Source organism: Falco rusticolus, chromosome 10 (genome assembly GCF_015220075.1).
Source record: "Falco rusticolus isolate bFalRus1 chromosome 10, bFalRus1.pri, whole genome shotgun sequence".
NCBI classification, from domain to species: domain Eukaryota; kingdom Metazoa; phylum Chordata; class Aves; order Falconiformes; family Falconidae; genus Falco; species Falco rusticolus.
In genome coordinates, this window is record NC_051196.1 from 9,121,085 (window position 1) to 9,128,822 (window position 7,738).

The following is a 7,738-nucleotide window of genomic DNA, read 5'->3' on the forward strand; positions in this document are numbered from 1 at the left end:
GGGTAAGGTTCCAGTTCCTCAGGGGCTGGCACCTGTGGTGCCCTGAATGACTCCACTGGCAGCAGAGTAACCTCGTTCCCTGACAGCAGGGGACACGACAGCCGTGCTTCAGCTTGGGTCTGTCCTTCAGAATTCCTTGAAGAAGCTGCCCAACCGTACGACTGTCTGGGATGTTTCTCCTCGGTCTCAGAGTTGTGCTTGAGGCAGAGTTACAGAAATGTTCATCTCATCTTTGGGGCCTCTTGGAGTGGGGGCCAAAGTTGTGTGCTTCCCAGGAGAAAGCAGGTCTGTGCTTCGTGCTCAGTGGAGGCAGCGCTGGCTCTAGCGGCGGCAGAGAAATTCTAGGCAGACGCTCCTGACCAGGAGCGGCAATTTCAAGAGAAAAAGGAGGCAGCTGTGCTTGGCACAGTTGAAAAGAAAACTTGCCACCAAACGGAGAGGTGTAGGCTTCACATCAAGAATGCTTCACTTTCAAACAACCCATAGATTCTGACATAAATGTTGTTACATGGATGACCTGGAAAAGCGTCATCACTAGATGAACCTGCAGGCTCACAGTATCAGAACTGCATTTGATGCAGTCCAGCGAATGTCTCCCCCTACGCTTTGGGGCTTAGCCCAGTCTTTAGCATCCTTCCCCCCACCTTCTGCTTCGATTTAGCGGAACATCTAATTGTAATCATCTTCGCTGTGAACTCACTGGTCAACTGCCTTAGGATCCTGTCAACTGCCACAAGCACAGACATCACACATCAATAGTTAAGAGGATGCATTTCTGTGATCTTTTAAGAATTGGTAAATCCGGTATGACTAAAATGAACTAATGTTACAACTTTTGGAGTACAGGAGAAAAGCTACGGCAAAGCTGGCTCTTCCATAGCCAACAGAAATCCTTCAGATTTGCACCTATCTAACGGGAATGATGATTTTGATCGACACGCGGACTATCTTTTCTTGTATATGCTCCAAGTAGCTCATGGGATACATATTTAACTAAACTCAACTGACCAGACCATCAGCAGGGTGCAGGATGCGACGGCAGTTTGATGGAGTGGGGGGAAGAAGGTCAGAGGAAGACTGGTTAACCGGTTAACCTTCTTCACTGCTGTGTGAACTGGCACACGCAGCACCTCAAGAGGCACAGCGTGCTGTAGCCCCTCTTCATACTGATGGTAAATCCATGCTTAATCTTGGGAATGATGTTTAGAAACCTGTTACTCGGCAGTTTCTTAGTATTTTTTTTAACAAAAACAGTAATGGTAATTTGACAACTAAATTGCCACTGTATAACTCCGTGTTAACCTATGAAGTTTAAGGATGTAGAAGGGAATGTTCGGCTCGGTTTGGTTAAAGGAATTACAGCCACAATTGATGTCAAGAGAATTATTTTGAAAGCAAGTTACAGTTGCACGGAACAACCATGAAAAAAAGTTACCTTTGAGAACAGTCACAGAGCTCGAAAAGAATAATCTAAAAATCCAGCTGAGAGAATTTAGGAAAATTCTAAATTTGAAGAAAAGTAAGCTTCTAATTAAGAGGTATAGATACATATCTACCGCATTTTGTCAGATTGTAAGACTTCTTTACCTACTGTCTACTTCACACGAGTTACTGACACAGTTGTACCTGGGAAATAGGGCACCAAGCTCCTGTCTTCAGTACTGCCAGCTGATTTGATCCTCGTTCTTGTTTTATCTGGTGCTTTCTCCAAACTTCACCTGCAAGAGTAACAAAAACTAACCCTCTTCTGTGCTGGTGGTTGTTGTTGTTGTGTATGATTGAGGTTTTTGTTTTGTTTTGTTTTGTTGTTCATTGTTTGGTTTTTTAAGTGTTTAGCCTTTGTGGTTGCAGTGGAAAGTTTGGCCACCTGAAGCAAAGCTTCCCTGAAGATACAAAACTAGAAAAGCAAATGAAAACAAACCAGTATTTACTATGTGTCAAAATCTCCAATTCAAACCTTCTGGATTTAGTTTTTGATGGACCCATCCCATGTTTCTGAATGGTTAGGATTGAGAAGGAGAGAGGAGACATAGCACATATAAAGGATTATGCATGGAGAAGTATGCGTAGAATTTTTTTTTCCATTAGGGTGACTGAATTCCATAATGGTCTCCCTTGGACTTAAAGGACTGCCTCAAAGATACAGGCCTGCCTGCAGCGGCTGGAGAGGCTGGGGAGAGAGTCCAGGGCGTGACATATGAGGCTGAAAGGCAGAAACTCCTCAACAGTACCAAGAAGAAATGGGGAAAGAATGTGGGTTACAGATGTGGAAATACAGCGGTTTAGAGAAACTGCCAGCATCTCCAGCAGAAGAAAAACCAAGACAGACAAAGACAAAAATATATCTGTACATAACAATTACCACTTCGATAAATTTTAGAGGCCTTGAGACACATTATGGTCAAGATTTTCTTTACGTGTATTGTTACCTATTTTTGTTTTTCCTGGGGAGATGTATGCATTTCCTGTATTGCATCTCATTTTTCTTATAAGTCACACAGCTAAACATAAAATGCTAATTAAGTGAGTTACTCCAAGTGCTGTATAGAGAAAATCTCCATGTTGCTTTCCAAGTTATATGGCCAGGCGATTTTATCTTCAGACATCTAAAAATTAGCAGTCTAGACGCTTTGCACAGGCCCATGGAGGCTCCTGGACTGACATCCCCAGAGGGCAGATCATCCTATCCCAAGATAATGATCTAAGGTAGGTGGAATGATTCACTTTTTGAGGAACCTGTTTGTTGCCCAAGGAGTGTATAGATGTCTAGACACTCCACATTCGGATACTTACATTTAAGAGGAATGGCACCCAACAAAACAGACATCATCATTGTTACTCATGTGAATTGCTTTCCAATTTTAGACATAATTTACCTTTCTCATCCCCTCTCCCGCTCAAGAACTATCAGGTAGGGTCAAGTTTACACAATAAACTGTAAAACTTAAAAGGGAGATTTCCAGCAAGCTTGCATACAGTCGGTATCCATCTACCAGTTCTGGTAGGTTACACAAACACACCTCCTGAGTTCAGTGGGCTGTCACAGGCTTAAGCTAGAGCAGGTATTTGCAAAAACGGAGATAGGGATGGGGTTCTTGGTTTTATTGTGTTATGATCCCTACCAACACTGTAAATCTACTGAGCTATTTATCTAAATCAGTTTATGAATGGCCTTTCATCGTATCTAAATACGTCATGGTCTTGAAAGTTAATCAAGCCGTTAGTGTCATTACATCAGTTCTATAGGAGGGAAGTTCTATAGCAAGTCACCATGGAAACGCTTACCAGAGCAGGAGATGAAACTGATGTATTGATCTAGCGAGTACCCACAGTTACCTGTGCCCTCCTGCAAGCAGCGCAGTACACCCCCCCTCGGTCCTTGCTTTGTCTCGCGTGGCACTTCCTCCGCAGTCTTGGCTAGGGCTCTGCTTCCCGACAGTTTTCTTCATACAAAATGGAGACAGTCCTACACTTGATCCGCTCCCTGTGCTACATCTTCTGATAATATTTAAGGTTAAGCTGTCAGCTGTACCCCAGTACAGTTCCTGTCGTTTTGTTGTAGCGATATTGGGAAGAGGGATTAGTAGTAATGCTCATACTATTAATCATATTGATCAGGATCTGAAATATTAACTCAGCAAGCAATAGAAGTGTAAAAATTGAATAGCATTTGTCTAAGCAAAACACAAGAAATACAAATAAATGGGGATATGTCTCTAATGTACATATACAAAATACACACGTATGTGTATATATGCACATGTAAAAAAAGCAAGGTGTTAAGTACTTCCCCTGCTTTATGCCTCTGGCTCAGAAGGAATGCTGGAGACTGCCTCACACACACGTTTGGCACTTCTTTCGTGACTTCGCTGTGGAGAACTGTTTTCTGAAGGAGCAGCTGTGCACTGATTTTCCAGATTTGTATTTGTATGATGTCACCTTATCACTGAATCATAATGGCAGTGTAGTATCACAGCAATGTGCCAGGTTCATTTCTTCATCATGTGAATTCCCAAGGAAGAGAAAGCCTATTAGGCTTTGGGTTTATAATTTGATTAATACATAGGAAACCTGTTAACAGACCAATTCCAATCATATACTTTTTCTGGTATCTGATCATAAAAGCTTAGGGACCCGTGGTAAGAGATGACAGTACTAGTCCTGCCTAACAGCAGAAACTAAGCAAGGCTCTACCACACTGAACTCTGGTGTAACTTGGTATTGTTTTGATCATTTAATTCCAGTCTGCAAGATTCCTCTCTGAGAAAGGCCAGTCACCCAGTGTTCTATACTGCTGAAGTGATTAAAGCTTCAGCCGTCTATGAAATGTGAAAGGATATGCAATCATTACTCGGAGGGTTAAACAAAATTGCCAGAGATGCAAATCAAGCTTTCACCTGTTATTTCAGTTTTTACTAATGTTCTTGCTCGCTTACCCTTCATTTCTCAGATTCCACTATCCTACCAGGAAGAAAAACATCTGGTTTTGTAACAGAACAAGTTGTATAAACTCTTCATCCTCCACGTACTTTATCAAACAAGATCCCTTTTCCTTTCACAAACGTAGGTGGTGTTGCACAGCTCCTTAGATAATAAAATTCTGGGCATACTTCACACATCAGATCCTTCAGGCACTTTCACTGCTAACCTAAACAAGAACTAAATGCAAGGTCTAAATTGTTATAAACTCCAAAATACTTGAAGATAAAAACCCCGCTCAGATGGTTGCATTTCCTCGCTCCAGCCATATATTCATGCCAAGCCTAACTGTTGTCATGGCTGCTTAGTAGACTCATTAGAAGTAACACTTCGCTGGTCTCCAACTATGAGCTGAATGTAATCTGAGGAAATAAGATGTGGGCTCTCTAAAATGAATCCAGATGAGCCTGCATCACTTCACATCACCGCAGTAAAAGCCACACCTCTGAAGGAACTCCTGTCTGAAGAATCTTACTCACTCCCTGAACTTCAGAGGTAAAGGCCTGATCGTTCCAGAGAGATCTTTGTCATTTAAAAGTGAAGCCTGTTCTGCGGTACCTGAATAGGACTGGATCCAGGGAGATACTCTAAGTGGGTTGTGTCTTACTAGATAAGAAAAATTTTTCCATGCAGCAGTTTTTGAAGAAATGCCAAGCCTTCTTTGGATGTCTTCTCTGGGTTGTTCTGGAAGCAGACACAGAACAACTCTGCAGAACTCTAAGCCCTATTGATATAGTCTCTTTTAAGTTACCTTGAGTAGTTCTACTAAACCCCAAGATGTGCAACTATAGCCTGCTGTACAATTTGTTTCTTTCCTGTCACAGTAAGCAGCTGGTCTCATCTGCATATGGTTATTTGTTGTGATTTTGAAAATACAACATGTGAGCAACTGTACCAATTTATAGATTTTTCAGGCTTTACCCCTGAAGTGAGACCGTATCTGCCTGTAGAGGCAAGATGCCTGCTAAATACTTCTGGTCTCTGGCCAACATCATTGAAGATAAAAAGCACCAGCGATAAACCTACAAGAAGATACAGCAATTTGTGTGAGGCAAGGGAAGAAGTAGCTTCACACAAGTACCTTTGATAATGAAGGACGCTGTGTGATATCTTGATGCATTTTGCCCCTGGTCTCACATTCCAATTTCCGTTTTCCTTATTTGTTCAAATAATAATTGTATGAAGTCACCCACCAGCTTCAAAACTGGTTTTTATCCAATTGCAACCAATTATACAAGCAACTCTTCAAAATTAACATGTGGGTCTCACATGCTGAACTATTAAATACTTGAGCTCAGGCCCTGCTTTAACCACAGCGTATTCTTTCGCCTCAGCAATCCTGTGTTCCCTCAACGTAAGGCATACATCACCACCCACTTCTACAGCCTGCCCGCTCCTTCCAGGAGGGTACAAAGCATGTACTCCTGCTTTATTCTCTCCCCAACGCCCTCCACGATCACCCACCCTCGCTTCCCTAGTTCAGTGTGGCACTGTGCCCCACACAGCCCTTCAGCTCTTAACCTCGGCCAAACATCAGCTGCACGGAGCTCCTCAAGCAGCCCCACGTCAGTTCCCCACCCAGAAGTGGGCGAGGTGGGGAACTGTAGGAGTTGCACTACTGGTATTCATCACCTCTCAAAACTACCAACCTCCTTCTCACGATTTACTGTAGGGAAGGGGAACACTCGCGTCTGACACTAAATCCCCCTTACACACATGACGGTGGCAAGCCAACGTACCCGTCTGTTGTAGTTAAGACCTTAGACGAGCAGTATTTGAAGGAACATCATAGCAAGCAGCAGCTACAGAAGCTTCTCCAGGCAGGCCTGTCAGCTCACCCTTCACTTCGCTCCATCAGCTCTCTTGTAACCGCTTTCAAGAGAAGAACATTAAATGGCATTAACTCACTTGAACTAGTCACTGCAGCTGCCAGTCTGGATTGTGACATGAACTGTGATAATTTACACTTCAGATGCATTGTACGAACTCACAGCAACTAGTCTTCAAGACTGTGCTGAAATTATCCAATTGTCACTTGGATTTATTCAAAAAAATACTCCAAATCCAAATAGCACTAAGGTGGAAGCTTCCATCTGCAAAAAAAAAAAAAAAAAGAAAAAAAGAAAAAAAGAAGTCAGTTAAGTCACACTCACAAAATGTTTTGGTCTGTACCCAACCCTCTACCTCACCCCCATAAGGCTCCTTCCTGTAGTTCTCCCCCAAGAAAAATAATGCCTGTGCAGAATTATGGTTTTTGACTTTTGGAAATTTTGATCAGGAAACTTTCCTGAAATACCTAGATTCAATACAAAACTAAGCACAAGGAACAGTTTCTGCTTAAGAGAGATCTAGTCTTCTATTGGTATAAAGAGCAACAACAAGCAGCAGTCCGACTATCATGCTTGGTTTTTTTGGAAAAGGTGAGCATTCACAGTGACTAGTCACTTCCAATAACCAACCTGGAACTTCTCCTGCAGGAATCTGGTAATCCAGTATGGACTGACTCGTTCCAGCAGACATGCTTGGCGCTGCTTTGCTGCCAAAGCACCAGACAACTCTGACACGTGGAAGTGAAATTTCTTCAAAAGGTAACTGCAACAGCATTTCAGAAGGTGGGACTTTACGACTGTAACTGGTACAAAAATGCGTTTTACATGCAACTTTCCCAATTCTCTGGTAAAACGTTTAACAAAATTAATACTAATAGAAGCCATTATCATTGATCAGCTATATTGTTTTAATTTTGACTGACTTCACTATTTTAAACTGAGTATGCTCTATTTACATTTGAGGTACAATGCAACTCATAGTTCAAAGCCACACGGAAAGTTCCATTCCTCACTTTTGGTCAGGTTCTTCGAGTTTTACTTTTCTCTGCGAGTTCCTAATTTAGTGACTAGCTACAAACAAGCCAAGCAGTAAAGCCTCCATGCATTAAGTACAGAAGCCTGCAGCAATTAACTTTTTTGACTGGGCAAGAATACAAGACTCAGTTATGCTATTGAAGCAATCTACAGCTGCCAGCTCAACCTTCTCCCATACTTTGTCAAAAGATAGCTGCAGGATCCATTTCTCTTCTTCTGAAGTTTTGATCTGCAATTGTTGTACTTGTGCCTCCTTTTCCTAGTATTGCCTTTTTCTCACCTCTACAGAAAATTCAGTTGAAGCTACTGGTCAGGACCGCTCCTTCATGACTTGTGGCTCACTGCCACCTTCAGCAATGTGCTTAGAAGTGAACCTTGAAACTACGCTTGTGTTC